Below are 16,322 nucleotides of genomic sequence, written 5' to 3' on the forward strand. Positions count from 1 at the left end.
TCCTGGTCCCCTCCGAGCCGCCGTAGCGCGAGCCGCGGGAGTTCGGCAGCTCCGGTCGCCAAGGCAACGGGCTCCGCTGCGCTCGGCGGGCGCCAGGCAGCCCGGGGGAGGCGCTGCGGGCCAGCGGCCCGGGCTCGGCTGGCGGCGGGACGGCAGGTGAGCAGGGGCCGGGCGGGCAGTCGCGGTCCTAACGCGCGGTTCCCGGCGTCGACTCGTGTCAGCGGGCGAGGGGCTGGGCCGCTGGGGACTCCCGGGAAGGAGACGGGGCCTGACCTTTATCCGCTCCCCCCACCCTTGGCGCCGGGGCTGCGCCCCCTCTTGCCCTTTAATCCCGTCTTGCGCTTTGGTCTGTTTATTATATTTGGGGGCCATTGGCCTGATTCGAAAGTTTTGTTTTTTTTTAAAGCTCTTCTTATTTGGGGTCGAGGAATAACTCAAAATTGCAGAAAATGTGCGTCTGTGCGACCCTTCTGGGGCCAGAGAGGATTAACTTCTTTGTCCATCAGTTTTCCCATCTGCAGAGTGGGGATAATGATAGCACCTATCTTAGAAGCTTATTACAAAGCAAATAATATATTTCAAATCCTTGCAGGTAAACCTTGGGAGCTTTCGTTGTTGTTACTACTACTACTCCAAGGAGGTCCATCATTGAGCATGTGTTGTGTATCAGGGCCTGGGCTAATTGCCAGGGGTAAAAAAGTGAATGAGACATCTTGTCCTCAGGGAACTCCACAGATTTAAGGTATAAATAGGAACTCATTGTGGTTCCAGCTATGATTTTGGACATACAGGGGACTGTGACTGCACAGAGAAGGCAGTTAACCCAGATTTCCGGAGATGAGGTTGGGGAGGGTGGTCAAAGAGAGTTTCCAAAAGAAGATGACTTCCAAAATGAGACATGAAGGCTGCCTCTGTATTGGCCGGAAGATGAAGCTGGTGGAGTGCATAGTGTTCTAGGCAGAGAGAATGGCCAGTGCAAGGTCCTGGGGAGAGAGTGCAGGCTTCTTGGGCATCTGCAGGGATTTCATAGCCTGTTAAGAGACAGATTCCGGGAAGTGGAAGTGATCTGGCTCGGTGTGTTTGAGAGATAAGCAGGTGCTCTTCTTATAGAAGAAAGACTTTACTTGTATCTCCTCCTAAGTTTGGACTTTGTCATGGCGGTTAGTGGGGAGCACCAAAGGATTTAAATCAGGCAGTGAGTGTGTGTTGCGTGATCAGAGGTATGGTTTTCAAAAGATCAGGGATTTTTTTGTTCTCTCTTGGTCTCATCACTTCTCCAGTCAGTTTTTCACATTGCAGCTATTCATTTATGGGGATTCAAAAAAAATATTAACTGAGCACCTGTTATGTGCCAGGCACTGTGTAAGTAGTAAGGAATCAGGTTCCTGCCCTCATGGCATGTATTCCAGACATTAAAGGTACATTCATGGAGATAAAAACAGTCTAGTACAACTGGAACTGAATCAGTATTGGAAGAGACCCATTCAGAGAGTTTTTTCTTTTTTCTTTTAAAGGCCCAGGTCATTCAGGGCCACTATCTTGTACACTCTAGGCAGAACCATTCACTTAGAACTACACCAAGAAGAAATGGCCAGAGAAGTGGGAGGAAAACTAGGAGAGTGTAGTAACGAAAGCCCAAGGAAGAGGTCCACTTTGCTGGATGCTGCTGAGATTTCAAGTAAAAGAAGTTAAACGTTAAAAATGTGCCTTTTGCATAAGTAAATATAGAGGTCACTGAAGACCCAGTTGAGCAGATTTGGTGAAATGTTGGGGGTGGAATCTATAATATCGGCAGCTTCCAAAGGTTCAATGTAATATGTCAGTGGGATGAGGAGAGAGTGGGATGTGAGAAAGTAAAGGCAAAGTGTAGGCAGCTCCAAGAAGTTTGGCTGTGAAGAGAAGCGAGAAAGCTGGAGAGCAATTGGGGAATCAGGTGAAGTCTTTTTAAGCAGGAGAGAGACACAAGCAGATTTAAATGCTGATGGCAAACAGCCAGTGGTGAGGGAGAGACAAAATACAGGAGATGAAGGGAAAAATCAGTGGCACAACTTTCCAGCTAATGTGAGAGTGGATGCGATCCACAGCACAGATCCTTTACAAAGAGTCTGATGACGGCTTTTTTGTTTTGTTTAGTTTAGTTTTGGAGACATGGGAAGCAAGGTAATTGCTGAAAAGGAGCACACCTGTGTAATGCAACCAGAAGAAATAAATAAAAAATGAAAGCATGGAGAGAAAGTTCTATTTTCTTTCTCAACAGACAGGAGACATTTATTGAACTAACATTGTGTTAAGGACTCTCGATGCACTAGTCTCAGTTGAAAACGTGATCTTTACATCAACCCTGGGAGATAGCCTCTAGTGTAATTCCCAGCTGATGGATGAGGAAATGGAGGTAAAAAATGCTTAGCCAAGGTCACACAGGATTTGAATCCAGGCCTGCCTGAGCCAGAGCTTTTGCTCTTAATCGCCATCTAAATGATACAATTGTCTGCCTATGATATGATTATCTGCTGAGAAAATTCAAGAGAATTGAGTTAAAACTAAGCAAGCTACAAGATAGACAAAAAGCAATAGTAAGAAAATGGAATTGTAGGTGAAATGACAATAGCAACATGAAAAATAAATACCTAGGAATAAACTTTAAAATAAATGTGCCTAGCTAGTCAGATAGAATAAGAGTTGGCTGGAGGTTTGGAGGTAGGGGTCAGGATGGGTGCTTGTGTGAAGAGGCGGTATTTTTGCCTTGGGAAAATCAGGGTATGGATACCAGAAAAAAAGGCCTGTAAAAAAACCAGGTGTCTGTTATGGACATGATGAGAAAATATGCAAAGATGCTGACTGCGATGTTTTTATAATATTGAAAAACTGACAACCGACTGGTTAAATCATGATGCAGTTATATGATGGGTACTATCAGCTGTTAAAAAAGGAGGTGGGAGCCATATATATGAGAAAGATGTTTACATCATATGGTTAGGTGTGAAAAACAGATTACAGTATGTTTCTATTTTTGTTTTCGTAAGTGTACACATACATATTTATAGGAAAAATGTCTAGAAAGATGAGTTGTTTAAAACAATTTTTTATTTTTAATTGTGGTAAAATACCCATAAATTTATCATAACCGTTTTTAAGTGTACAGTTTAGTAGTGTTAAGGATATTCACAGTGTTGTGCAGTCAACCTCCAGAACTTTTTCATCTTGCAGAACTGAAACTTTATACCCATTAAAACAACTCCACGTTTTCCCCTCTCCCTGGCTCCTGGCAACCACCATTCTACTTTCTGTTTCTATGGATATGTCTACTCTGGATACTTCATATAAGTGGAATCATACAATATTTGTCTCTTTGCGATTGGCTTTTTTCACTTAACATCATGTCCTCAAGGTTTGTGTATGTTGTAGCATGTGTCAGAATTTCCTTCCTTTTTAAGGCTAAATAATATTCCATTGTGTGGATATACACATTTTGTACATACATTGTATTTATGAACACATTTTGTTTATCCATTCCATAGATGGACATTTGGGTTGCTTCCCCCTTTTGGCTATTTTGAATAATGCTGCTACAAACATGAATGTGCCAGAAAGATAAGTTCTTTATGTCTGTGTCGTGAGATCATGGGGAGACTTTTATTCCTTTCCTTATTGCCTTATTTTTCTTTTTTATGAGCATGAATGGCTTTCATAATTGGAAAAAGCAATAAGGATATATCCTATTTGGGGAGATGGGAGAGTAAAGGTTAAAAAAAAAAAAGGGGGCCTGGTCTAGGGCAGTGGCAGCAGGAATGGAATGGAGTGGGCAGATTTGAGAGATGTTTCAGGAGAATCAACAGGACTTGAGAACTAAGAGGTAAGGCAGAAAGGAGTGGAGGATGAAGACTTGGGGGCCTGTGGGGAGAAGGGGCTTAGACTAGGGGAGGAGGGAGGAAATAAGGCTGGAGAGCCACCTGAGCCTTTTTGTTCAGGAGTTTGGACTCTTTCCTGAAAGCAGAGGGAAACCATTGAAAGGAAGGGAAATGACTTAATCAGATCCGCATTATAGAAAGATCACCCTGGCTCCCGCCAACCCGTTCTGCAAGCTGAAGCCAGATAGTGACAGATTTCCCTTTGTGTTACTTAGACTTGAACCTTTGTTAATTTCCTTTTATTTGAGATGAAGCATTAATGCTGGAAGATGCAAATCTATTCTTCTCAAAGCACCTGGAATATTTTAAACAAAGTCCTGTTTAGATTACCTTGATTCCTAATTGCATTCTGTTTTATCTTAACACAGTCTCCTGAAAATTACTTTCTACCTTTAGCAGGGGAAATATAATTGGGAAAGTAAAAAAGAAATATAAACAACTCAAGTTAGAGACTTTCAATTTTTTTAAAAATAGATTTTATTTATTTATTTATTTTTGGCTGCATTGGGTCTTCGGTGCTGTGCGCAGCCTTTCTCTAGTTGCGGCGAGCGGGGGCTAGTCTTCATTGCAGTGCAAGCGCTTCTCATTGCAATGGCTTCTCTTGTTGCGGAGCACAGGCTCTAGGCGCACAGGCTTCAGTAGTTGTGGCACGCGGGCTTCAGTAATTGTGGCTCGCGGGCTCTAGAGCGCAGGCTCAGTAGTTGTGGCGCCCGGGCTTAGTTGCTCCACGGCATGTGGGATCTTCCCGGACCAGGGCTCAAACCCGTGTCTCCTGCATTGGCAGGTGGATTCTTAACCACTGTGCCACCAGGGAAGCCGCAAGACCTGCAATTGATTGAAATATCTTTGACACTCTCCTTTGGGGAGAAAGGGGCCAGTGAAGTAAACAGTGTCTTATTAAAGGGTCACTACAAAACAAAAATTGTTGAGAGTTCAAATGGATTCAGCTTATTACCTATCTCTATTCCCACAAACCTATAATGTGTCTCTGCTTCCAGAGCATCGCAGAGAGGGAATTAACTATCGTGCTGATGTTTTTAAGCATTTTGCAGTTTATGAGAGGTGCATGTCCAAAAGATGTAAACCCATGATCTCATTTCATTCCTCCCAGTAACTCTTAAATACGGATTACCATTTCTGTTTTCAGATGAGGAAATTGAAGATCAAAGGATTTAAGAAACCTTCCAGCTCCTATATTTAATGAATTCTGGAGTTTGAATCCAGGTTTTCTTATTTTGTTTTTATATTATAGCTTCTTATTATGGAAAGTTTTAAACATATACAAAAGTACAAAAGATGGTATAATACCTTATACTCATACCCCAGCTTCAACAGATACCAACATATGGTCAGTTTTATTTGATCTGTACCCCCGACTCCCTCCCCACCTTAGATTATATTAAAGCAAATCCTAGACATCATATCATTTCATCTATAAATACTTTAATACACATCTAAGAGGTAAGGATTTTTTCACCCCCTTTTTCCCCCTATAATCACACCTAAGAAAATGAACATAATAATTCCTAAATATTACCTAGTATCCGTTTGGTATTCAGTTTCCTCAGTTATCTCATAAATGTCTATTTACAGTTGGTTTGTTTGAATTGGGATCCAAACAAGGACCACCTATTACATCTGGGTGATAGTCTCTTAAGTCTTTGAATCTATAGCAGTTTCGTCTCTTCTTCCCCGCCGCCCTTGCCTTTTATTTGTTGAAAAATCAGGTCATTTGTCCTGTACAACTACTCTGGATTTGGCTGGTTTTATCCCTTTAATGTGTTCCTCTATTCCCTTTATTTTTTTGTCCATTGCACTTTATGGGTGGTGCTGTGTATCATACCAGCAGGCAGTAAAGTCTGGCTCTCACCTTGTGTGATATTAAGATTGATCATTGGGTTCAGGTGTTTGTTGGCAGGATCCCTTCATTGTAAGTTTCTCGTTAGCCTTTCACAGAATGGTTTTAGCAGCTGTTAATTATCATTGCCAAGATCTACTATTTCATTAGGGGTTGCAAAATGAATCCAGGTTTTCTGATGCCAAGTCATGTGCTCTGTTAAATCCCACTGTCTCCTGATTAAAGGAAGCCTTTGCACAACTGTCATGTATTTTCCCTTCTGGTAGGTGGAGAAAATTCCCTCAGTTAATAATTCAGCTTAATATGTATTTTTTAAGAAAACAGAGCCTGTGTGTTCTGTTCAATACTGTTTACTTACAACATTGCTTTCCTGGGTTGGTCTTATGTGCTGGCAAAACCACACTGTGAAGGGCTGCTTGTACCAGTGCTTTTCAAACCGTAGGTTGTTACCTACAGTAGGTTGGGAATTAGTAGGTAGAGGAGTTATTTGGGAGAGGAGTTCCAGCATATTTTTTTTTTAGTGGAAAAAAAAAACCAATAGAAAGAACAGAAAAAAGATTATATCTCATATATTAAGAATAAGCTTTCTTTTGTAAAACTTTTTTTCAGCCCTTTTTATGTATGTGTAAGCCAGTGGTATAAAATGCATTCCATATTGAGGTCATGTTCAAAACCATATTGTTCCAGTGTTCAGATGACCACCCTGAGATGTAGCAAATTTCTCAGCCAAGGATTCAATTATGTTCAAATCTACTACTTACAAAATAGTGCAGTACATTGATCCATTTTAGAATGTCATTTAAAAGATTTTTTGGGTGACCTCCAGTTAACCAAAATTACATTACCCCCAATAGCCTAATCCTCTACTATTCCAGTTGGATTGAATACGTGGAGAAATGTGAACTCTCCAGGGATTTTCATATGTAGATATTTTCGATTCTCTGTTACTCTTGAGGTGGGGTAGATGATTTCATCCAGCACTGACATCATTGAAAGCACGCTGGAGTCTCATCAGTATGAGTTGGTTGGGAAGAGGAGAGAAGTCAGGACTGGGCCGGTGGAGAAACTGACTCAGCCTCTTGGCTGGCTTCTGGGGTGAGGGCAGCCATTCCTCCCAGGCTCACAGTGGTAACAAAAGTAGTCCTAATATTGTTCCTGCCCTGATTAGGATTGGCTAGGACATGAGTGGGTGGGGTATTTAGTGACACCAGCCAGGGAGGCCTAGGAGATGCAGATGTTGCACTACAGCGTGCAGTTAACATTTTAAAGCTATGGAGACTGGAATCCGAGAGTGTCTGTTGCTCAGAATCAACCAGTAAATGCGGGAGCAAAGTTTCAAGGCTTTACCATATTCTGAATATTGTAATATTCTGAATAAGTGTATGGCGTTGAGTAAGTTCTTTAATAATAGTACCTACTGCGTACAGTTGTTCTAAGGATTGACTATGTAGTTAAAGCACTTAACATAGTGCCTGTTCGTGGGAACCCTTCAGTAAATATTAGCTGCTATTATTATTTTTCTTCTTTCTTTTTTGATAATGAACTTAATTATGTATATTTTTAACCTCTCCTTATTGATCAAATGATTAAAACAGTATTAGAAGGATTTTTTAAATATGAGATATAATTGACATATAACATTGTATCAGTTTTAGGTGTGCAACATAACGATTTGATATATGTATATATTATGAAACGATTACCACAAGTTTAGTTAACAAACATCACCGCACATAGTTACAATTTTTTTTTGTTTTTCTTGTAATGAAAACTTTTAAGATTTACTCTCAGCAAATTTCAAATATACAAATACGTTATTTTTACTAGTCACCATGCTATACGTTATATCCCCAGGACTTAATAATCTTATAACTGGAAGTTTGTACCTTTTGATTACCTTCACCCATTTCACCTATCTACCCCTGCCCCGACCCCTGTCACCTGTCTCTGGCAACTGGCAACCACCAGTCTGTTCTCTGTATCTATGAGTTTGGTTTTCTTTTTGGATTCCACATATAAGTGAGATCATACAGTATTTGTCTTCTGTCTGACTTATTTCACTTAGCATAATGCCCTCAAGATTCATCCATGTTTTTTGTTTTGTTTTGTTTTTTTTGTTTTTCTAAAATTTATTTATTTATTTATCTTTGGCTGTGTTGGGTCTTTCATGCTGTGCGCAGGCTTTCTCTAGTTGTGGCGAGCGGGGGCTACTCTTTGTTGTGGTGCGCAGGCTTCTCATTGCGGTGGCTTCTCTTGTTGTGGAGCACGGACTCTAGGTGCGCAGGCTTCAGTAGTTGTGGCACGTGGGCTCAGTAGTTGTGGCTTGCGGGCTCTAGAGCACAGGCTCAGTAGTTGTGGCACACAGGCTTAGTTGCTCTGCGGCATGTGGGATCTTCCTGGGCCAGGGCTTGAACCTGTGTCCCTTGCATTGGCAGGCAGATTCTTAACCACTGCGCCACCAGGGAAGCCCTTGTTTTGTTTTTGTTTTCAGTTTTTGCTTTATAACAAAGTGAATCGGCTATACATATACATATATCCCCATATCTCCTTCCTCTTGCATCTCCCTCCCACCCTCCCTATCCCACCCCTCTAGGTGGTCACAAAGCACCGAGCTGATCTCCCTGTGCTATGCGGCTGCTTCCCACTAGCTATCTATTTTACATTTGGTAGTGTATATATGTCCATGCCACTCTCTCACTTCGTCCCAGCTTACCCTTCCCCCTCCCCATATCCTCAAGTCCATTCTCTACGTCTGCATCTTTATTCCTGTCCTGCCCCTAGGTTTTTCAGAACCTTTTTTTTTTAGAGTCCATATATATGTGTTAGCATACGGTATTTGTTTTTCTCTTTCTTACTTCACACTGTAATCCATGTTGTTTTAAATGACAGTATTGCCTTTTTATGGCTTGCTAGTATTTCATTGTGTGTGTGTATATATATATACACACCATATTTTCTTTATCCGTTCATCTGTCGATGGACACTTAGGTTGTTTCCATGTCTTGGCTATTGTAAATAATGCTGCCATGAACATGGGGATGCAGATCATTTTCCAAAATAGAGATTTCATTTCCTTTGGGCAAATACCCAGAAGTGGAATTGCTGGGTCATATGGTAGTTCTGTTTTTAATTTTTTGAGAAACTTCCACGCTGCTTTCCATAGTGGCTGCACTAATTTACCTTCCCACCAACAATGCCCAAGCGTTCCCATTTTTCCACGTCCTTGTCAGCACTTGTATTCTGTTGTCTTTTTGAGAAAAGCCTCTTAACAAGTGTGAGGTGATATCATTGTGGTTTTGATTTGCATTTCCCTGATGATTAGTGATGTTGAGCACCTTTTCAGGTACCTATTGGCCATTTGTATGCCTTCTTTGGAAAAATGTCTATTCAAGTCCTCTGACTGTTTTTTAGTCAGATTGTTTGTTTTTCTTTGCATTGCATGAGTTCTTTATATATCTTGGAAATTAACCCCTTATCAGGTATTGATTTGCAAATATTTTCTCCCATTCTGTAGGTTGCCTTTTCATTTTTTTGATGGTTTCTGTTGCTGTACAGAAGCTTTTCAGTTTGATGTAGTCCCACATGTTTATTTTTGCTTTTGTTGCCTTTGCATTTGGTGTCAGATCCAGTCTTTGCCAAGACTGATGTCAAGGAGTTTACCCCGCCTTGTTTTCTTCTAGGAGTTTTATGCTTTCAGGTCTTATGTTCAAGTCTTTAATCCATTTTGAGTTGATTTTTGTATATGGTGTAAGAAGTGGTCAAGGTTTATTCTTCTGCATGTGGCTGCCCAGTTTTCCCAACACTATTGAAGTCACGATCTTTTTTCTGTTGTATATTCTTGACTCCTTTGAATAAAATTAATTAACCATATATGTGTGGGTTTATTTCTGGGCAGTTCAACTCAATTCTCTTCCATTGATCTATGTGTCTATTATTTCTGAAATATGTTTCACAGTGTTGATTGGTTAAGCTTCCTGCTACCCCCTGCTCAGTTTCATTTTTCAGCTGCTGCCTTTGCTTCCATATGGACTGGTGGCACACGCCTCTCACTGAAAAAATGATTCCTTTGGTTTGAGACAGCTAATAGCTGCCAGTATTAGAGAGATTAGCACCTAGTTGAGTGGCTCTGAAAATGGTAGGATTTGGGGGAGATATATAGGCAGATGATACCTCGTAAACAAAGAAACAGAGCAAAATGTTTCTTTTTTGTTTTTAATTTAATTTTTACTTGTATCAGAGTAATTCTATGCTGTAACATTCTCTGTTTGGGCATCTCAACTGCCTGGAGAATGACGGTTTCATATACAAATGTCATTTAAAAATATAACTTCTAAGTTTTCATAAACAATTTATTATGAGAATGTTTAGTCGTATATGAGGCAGATTGGGGTGATTTTTTTAAAAAGTGATTCTCTGTAGCCAGTGTACTTCTAGGACTAGACTGTGTTTCTGTTTGAACACTTGTACCAAAGCCTAGCATTCTACTACTTACTGATTGTATTTTGCTGCCTAAGAAAATAAATACTATATATATTATAAGTTAGTTTATCTGAAACATAATACCTGTTTCCTTGTGGTTTTTAAGTTAAAATCTGAGGCATTAGATCTTTTCAGTTTAGGTTCTTTTCTTATGGATAATCTATTCAAGCTGAAGGCACTATGATTGAAAGTAACTGAAACTTAATTAAAATGATATTTCCAGAGAGGCTCCTAAAAATGGTGTAGCTTTCCTATGGCTTCAGAGCCATTGGTCTCTTTCAGCCAATATTTCGAAAATGCTAGAACTTGTAGGAATGCAGAGTTGTATAGCGGGAAGAACAAGACCTTGGATTTCAGGCAGATCAGGGTGACCTCGGGCAAGGTCTTGTAGTCTTGGTTTCCTTATCTGTGAAATATCGCATGAGGTCCTTTGAGAGTTAACCATTATAAAATGAGACCACTACAAGGGGCTTATTAAATGTGAGTTATCTTCTTTTCTTCCATTCCCAATTCCACAAGCCTACCTGCTACGTGCTTCTACTTACCACCCAAAGGAAACTTGAAAAAGAAGAGTTGGTTATCTAATCTGAATTTGCAACATAAATTAAACATATGTAATTATATTGCTTTCTTGTGTGCCTCGGGTTTAACAGTCAATGGTTCTTGATGATCTCTGCTTGTTGTATGTGGTACGTATGTCCATCTTTTCCAAGCCAAAAAGTTGGGACTTGTGTTCTGATGAGTATAGTATACTTAGAGGGTCAAGAGAACAGAATATTTTAAAAATAGTGCAGTCTCATGGAAATCATAGATGTGTTCTTATGTGTCCAAAGGAAACAGTACAAAGGCATGGTAGGAGGCATTGGAGTCCTTTGGACATGAGTTCAAATCTTGGCCCTTTCTACTTTCTTCTACAAGTTACTTAACCTTTCTTTCTTTTTTTTTTTTTAATGCTTGAAAAATGTTTATTTTGCTTGATAACTGTAGAAAAGCCCTTATTGTGATTAGCATGTGAATAGGAGGATCATCTTTTTTTAAATTTTTAACTTTTAATTTTTTTATTGAATGAGTTTCTAAAAATTCTATAGTGCTTTATAATTTTCAAAAGTTTCACAAACATTATTTAATATAATCTCATAATAACCCTTTTTCCCCCTACCCCTGTATTGCCTCTCCCCCTTCCCTCTCCCCACTAGTAACCACTAGTTTGTTCTCTGTATCTGTGAGTCTGCTTCTTTTTTTACTTAACCTTTCTTTCTAAGCTTCAGCATTTCCTCACTTGTAAAATGGATGTAATGAGAGTTCCTCGTCTCTTGTGAGGATTGCATGAGATAAAGGGCTCAGCACAAGGTCTGGCAGGTAGTAAGTACTTGACATTATCTGCCAATTGTTAGGATTATTATAAGACCTTTGAAACATGTACACTTATTCAGTAACCTTTTTTGGAAAAGCCTGTAGAAGAACAAAAAGTTCTCCTAAATAACTCAGTATTTGGTAACTTACTGTATAATAACTTCTTTATCAGGCCTGTATGGAAAAGGCACAGAAATATTAAAGACCCAGTGCCCAACTTTGCATGCCCCTTGGGAAGACCTCATTTATTTGCCTTTCTCACAATATTTGAATAACACTTAGCACCTAGTCCATTGCCTCTAAGATGATCTCTCTATAGTGTGGATATTTTTTGGCTCATGTAACTTGTACTTGCCCCAGAAGTAGGACAGAATTCAACATTAACATAATCCACTGTCTCAGGCTGCTTGCCCTGTGAATCTCTTGGTTGTGTCCTCCCTGGGGTGTTGGCTTCATCCTCAGGCCAGCAGCAAAATATGGGCAGCAGTTCTGGGCCCCAGATCCATGTACGGCACCTGCCAAAGCAGTAGAAAGATTCTTACTTCCTCTGTTCTCCTAAGAATGAGAATTTTCTCAGAACCCCCCCCCCCCATACTAATCCTACAATGTTATTGGCCTGAATTGGGTCATGTGCCCATTCCTGAACCACTTCCTGTCACCAGGGCAGCGCCATGCCTTATTGGCTTCCGCCTGGTTCTTAAACAAGTTATTTACGAGGGGGATGAAATTATCTTTAGGCCAATCAGCAACAAAATTGCGTGTCTGTTAGTTTTTCTGTGACTAGGAGGAATGGACACTGAGTAGATTGGTCAGCTAGGATTTGTGTTGGCTGCTGATAACAAGGCTTTAAATAAAACGAGTTATTTATTTTTCTTTCAAAAAACATTAAGTCCGAAATAGGCAATCTATTGCTGGCATGGCAGTGACACAGTGCCACAGTCTAGCCTTTTCTCTCTTTCTGCTTCACCATCCTTATCACACGGCTGGCACTCTCATGGTCACCTTGTGGTCACAAGTGGGCTTCTGGCTCTCCAACCAAACAGTCCTTCCTTGAAGCAGGAAGAAGTAGGAGAAGGGAGGGCAAAGGACACCCTTTCAAGTACTAGAAGTCCCAGCCAGCACGTACAGTTTACATCTCATTATCCATTTATATCTGTGAAGGAGGCTGGTGAATGTAGTTTCTTAGCTGGACACATCGCTGTTCCCAGCAGCAGAGGAATTCTCTTGCTATGGAAGAGAGGGAAAATGGCTATCGGTCTGGCAACGTGCAGTGCCCACCACGCGGCCAACCGTGTCCTCCATACCCTCCATTTGGAGGAAACCACAGTTTTGTATGTGTTTACTGTCTTTCTGTTCATGTTTTTTTGATCCAATATTGAGACATACTTGATACAGTGTTTTATAATTCATATTTTCCATTTAACCACATCGTGATATATATATATATATCACGATGTGGCCAATATAATTGCAACTAGCCACATGTTACTGTTTAAATTTTAGTTAATTAAAGTTAAATTAAAAATCCAGTTTCTCAATCTCAGTAGCCACATGTGACTGGTGATTACTGAATTCAGCAGCCCAGGTATAAAACATTTCCATCATTGCAGAAAATTCTGTTGGATGGCACTGCTCTAGAGCCCCAGGGCACTGCAGCTCTCTTCTATTTGGTTTTAGGGAGTTTTAGTGGTCCGAGTCGCTAACTTAGAACTGGGCTGCCTGGGTTTGAATTCTCAGTCTGCCATTTACTAGTTGTATGATCTAGAGCAAGTTACTTAACTTCCCCGTGCCTCAGTTTCCTTATTTGTAAAATGATGGTCACAGTAGTACTTAGACTGTTACTGCGTAGTAAAGGACTTAATGTACGTAGAGTACTTAGAACAGTGGCTGGCACATACTAAACACATTATAAGTATTTGCCATGATGATGATGATGAGAATCAACAAGAGCCAGTTGGCTTTGCCCCCAAGCCTGTTTATCCCAGTTTTACTTGTTATTGTAATTACAAAATAATTGTGAGGTAAACTAATGAAAAAAAATGAGGACAAAAAGGAAAAAAAAGACATTGCTTTTGTGAAAAATAAGTTGAATGTTCAAAAGACCTGGTAAAAGTGAATGAGTATAAAAAAGTTCTTGTCAATTTAGAGGTGGAAGAGACCTCTGTAAAGACTGAGAGAAAAAAATTCATCAAAATATAGGATTTTCGCCTTTGGACTACTTCACAAGTGGCTTTCCAGTAAAAACTGGAAATCATTTCCTGGGTGTGGTAATGCAGGAACTTTAATTGCTAGAACTTATTCTCAAAGAAAAAGCCTTGGTCCCTTATCAAGTATTTGGCAAATGAACATACAGTTTCAGTGATTCCTGTGTTCGGCTGTTTTTGTTTTTAATGGATTCTACCATTATTAATCCTGATCCCATCAGGGAGAGAGCTTCTATTTTATTTCTTTTTAAATTGTTACGTAGGGATTACTGTGCATCAGTTGAAATGAATGATATCGCCAAACCCTGTTGGTGGACATTTATATTATTTCTCAGTTTTTTGTGTTAGAGTTGGTGCGCCATTGAGCTTCTTTACAGCAAAACCTTCTCCAATCAGTGTGTTTTTTTTTTTTTTTTAAGCAAATTTTTTTTTTTTTAATTTATTTTATTTATGGCTGTGTTGGGTCTTCGTTTCTGTGCGAGGGCTCTCTCCAGTTGTGGCAAGCGGGGGCCACTCCTCATCGCGGTGCGCGGGCCTCTCGCTATCGCGGCCTCTCTTGTTGCGGAGCACAGGCTCCAGACGCGCATGCTCAGCAATTGTGGCTCACGGGCCCAGCCGCTCCGCGGCATGTGGGATCCTCCCAGACCAGGGCTCGAACCCGTGTCCCCTGCATTGGCAGGCGGACTCTCAACTACTGCGCCACCAGGGAAGCCCCAGTGTGTTTTAATCTAAGGACTTGGGAGGAATGCTAGCCCCTTTTTACTGAGAGGCATGGATTTTGGTCTAGAAATCATTATAATCCCATAAAAGAGGGCATGTGGACATTCCAGTCCTAATTTTGCTTTTGGATTTAGCTCCATTTCTTTTTGTGGGCCACTCGCAGATTTTAGATAATGTTTAGTGTTTAATACACCAAAAAGTTTGGACTGTCCTAGAAAAATCAGTGTAATGCAATTTGTCCTGATGCGACTTCTTTTTCCAATTCACGTAGCACTTTGTTTGAACTTTTATTTTTATAACGTTTATCACAAATAGTCCTCCTTTGTAATTACTTTTGCATTCGTTTTGCATCTGCTACTAAACCCTTAGCTTGTTGAGGACAGCAGTCCTTCATTGGACCTTTGCATGTCCTAACATACGGGCCCTCAATTTATGTTCATGGAATGAGTGAATGAATCTGTCACTTTCTATTATTACATAGCCATCTTTCATAATATTTCCTTTGAATTCATTGTTAGTAGATAGTGTTCTATCCTCTTCGATAGCTTAGATTCCATGTGAGAGCAAAAAAATGGTAAATGTTTATAAGGTGACTTTCAAACATAAAGGTAGAGAGAATAGTGTAAAGAAACCCCCATCACATTGTCATCTAGCTTCAACAATTAACATTTTAGAGCTAATTTTTGATTTGGGTAGAGAGAACATGAAGACTTTGTGGTGCCCATTTTGATTTTGTGGGGAAGGAAGCAGGGCATGTATGATGGGCAGCGTGGAGAAACAGGAGGCTGGTGGCCCAGAGACAAACCTGCCTGCCTCCCTCACAGGGTTGTTGTGAGGGTTTCATGAGCTGACACATGAACAGTGTCAAGAACAATGCCCAGCACATGGTGAGTGCAACTCAGGCGCTGCCCCTGCCGCCGCCATTACTGCCATTGCCATTACTGTCACTGCTGCATAGCTTGAGGGGGCTGAGTTTGGTGGCTGCGGCACTTACTAACTTAGTAACCTTGGACATCAGACTTTCTGAACTGCAGTTTCTTCATCTGAAAAGTAGGAATGCTAATAGCATCCTATGTACCACACAAGACAGTGGAATCATGCATGTAAATGTGTTCTGGATTAATGAACATTAATCACAATTTTCTGGAGTGGTGTTCTGATCTGGAGGAACTGTGCTCTTTGGAGCTTTTTGGGAGTCAAGCCTGTCCCTTGTATGGACACTTGTTTGGAGACTTCCTGATATTAGTGGGCCCCAGAGTCATTTGTCAGCCTAGCAAATAAACATTATAACACAATAAGCTTCATTTCCATTTGCAAAATGTTTGTTTCTAAAGCATGAAAACAATTTCGCTTTATATAGCTTGTCCATATTTGCACTGGAAATGAAATACTTATCAACCAAGTTGATAAAGGGATAAAAATAGTTTTCCTAAGAAACTGTTTGCTGGGGATTAATGTTGGAAAAATTTTGTAGCAGAATCTGTTTCACCATCTTTGAAATATAAACAGTATCTTCATTTGTCTATATTTTTCTTATAAAACTTTGCTCAACTCTTAATTAAAAATAGGGCTTCCCTGGTGGCGCAGTGGTTGAGAATCTGCCTGCTAATGCAGGGGACACGGGTTCGAGCCCTGGCCTGGGAAGATCCCACATGCCGCAGAGCGGCTGGGCCCGTGAGCCACAGCTGCTGAGCCTGCGCGTCTGGAGCCTGTGCTCCGCAACGAGAGAGGCCCGCGCATCGCGATGAAGAGTGGCCCCCGCTTGCCACAACTGGAGAAAGCCCTCGCACAGAAACGAAG

General features: G+C 40.7%; 1 protein-coding gene across 3 annotated transcripts in view; it reads left to right on the plus strand.

Annotated features, from left to right (window-relative positions):
* The window catches only part of PKIG (cAMP-dependent protein kinase inhibitor gamma), a 101,052-nt gene continuing 84,730 nt past the window's right edge, over window positions 1–16,322 (plus strand). Inside the window, exon 1 of one of the 3 annotated variants that reach the window (XM_057528892.1) lies at window positions 1–156. The gene's annotated coding sequence lies outside the window, so the exon portion shown is untranslated. The remainder of the gene's footprint in view (window positions 157–16,322) is intronic. The other 2 variants (XM_057528895.1, XM_057528893.1) reach the window with 2 other exon arrangements.

Source organism: Balaenoptera acutorostrata, chromosome 15 (assembly GCF_949987535.1).
Source record: "Balaenoptera acutorostrata chromosome 15, mBalAcu1.1, whole genome shotgun sequence".
NCBI classification, from domain to species: domain Eukaryota; kingdom Metazoa; phylum Chordata; class Mammalia; order Artiodactyla; family Balaenopteridae; genus Balaenoptera; species Balaenoptera acutorostrata.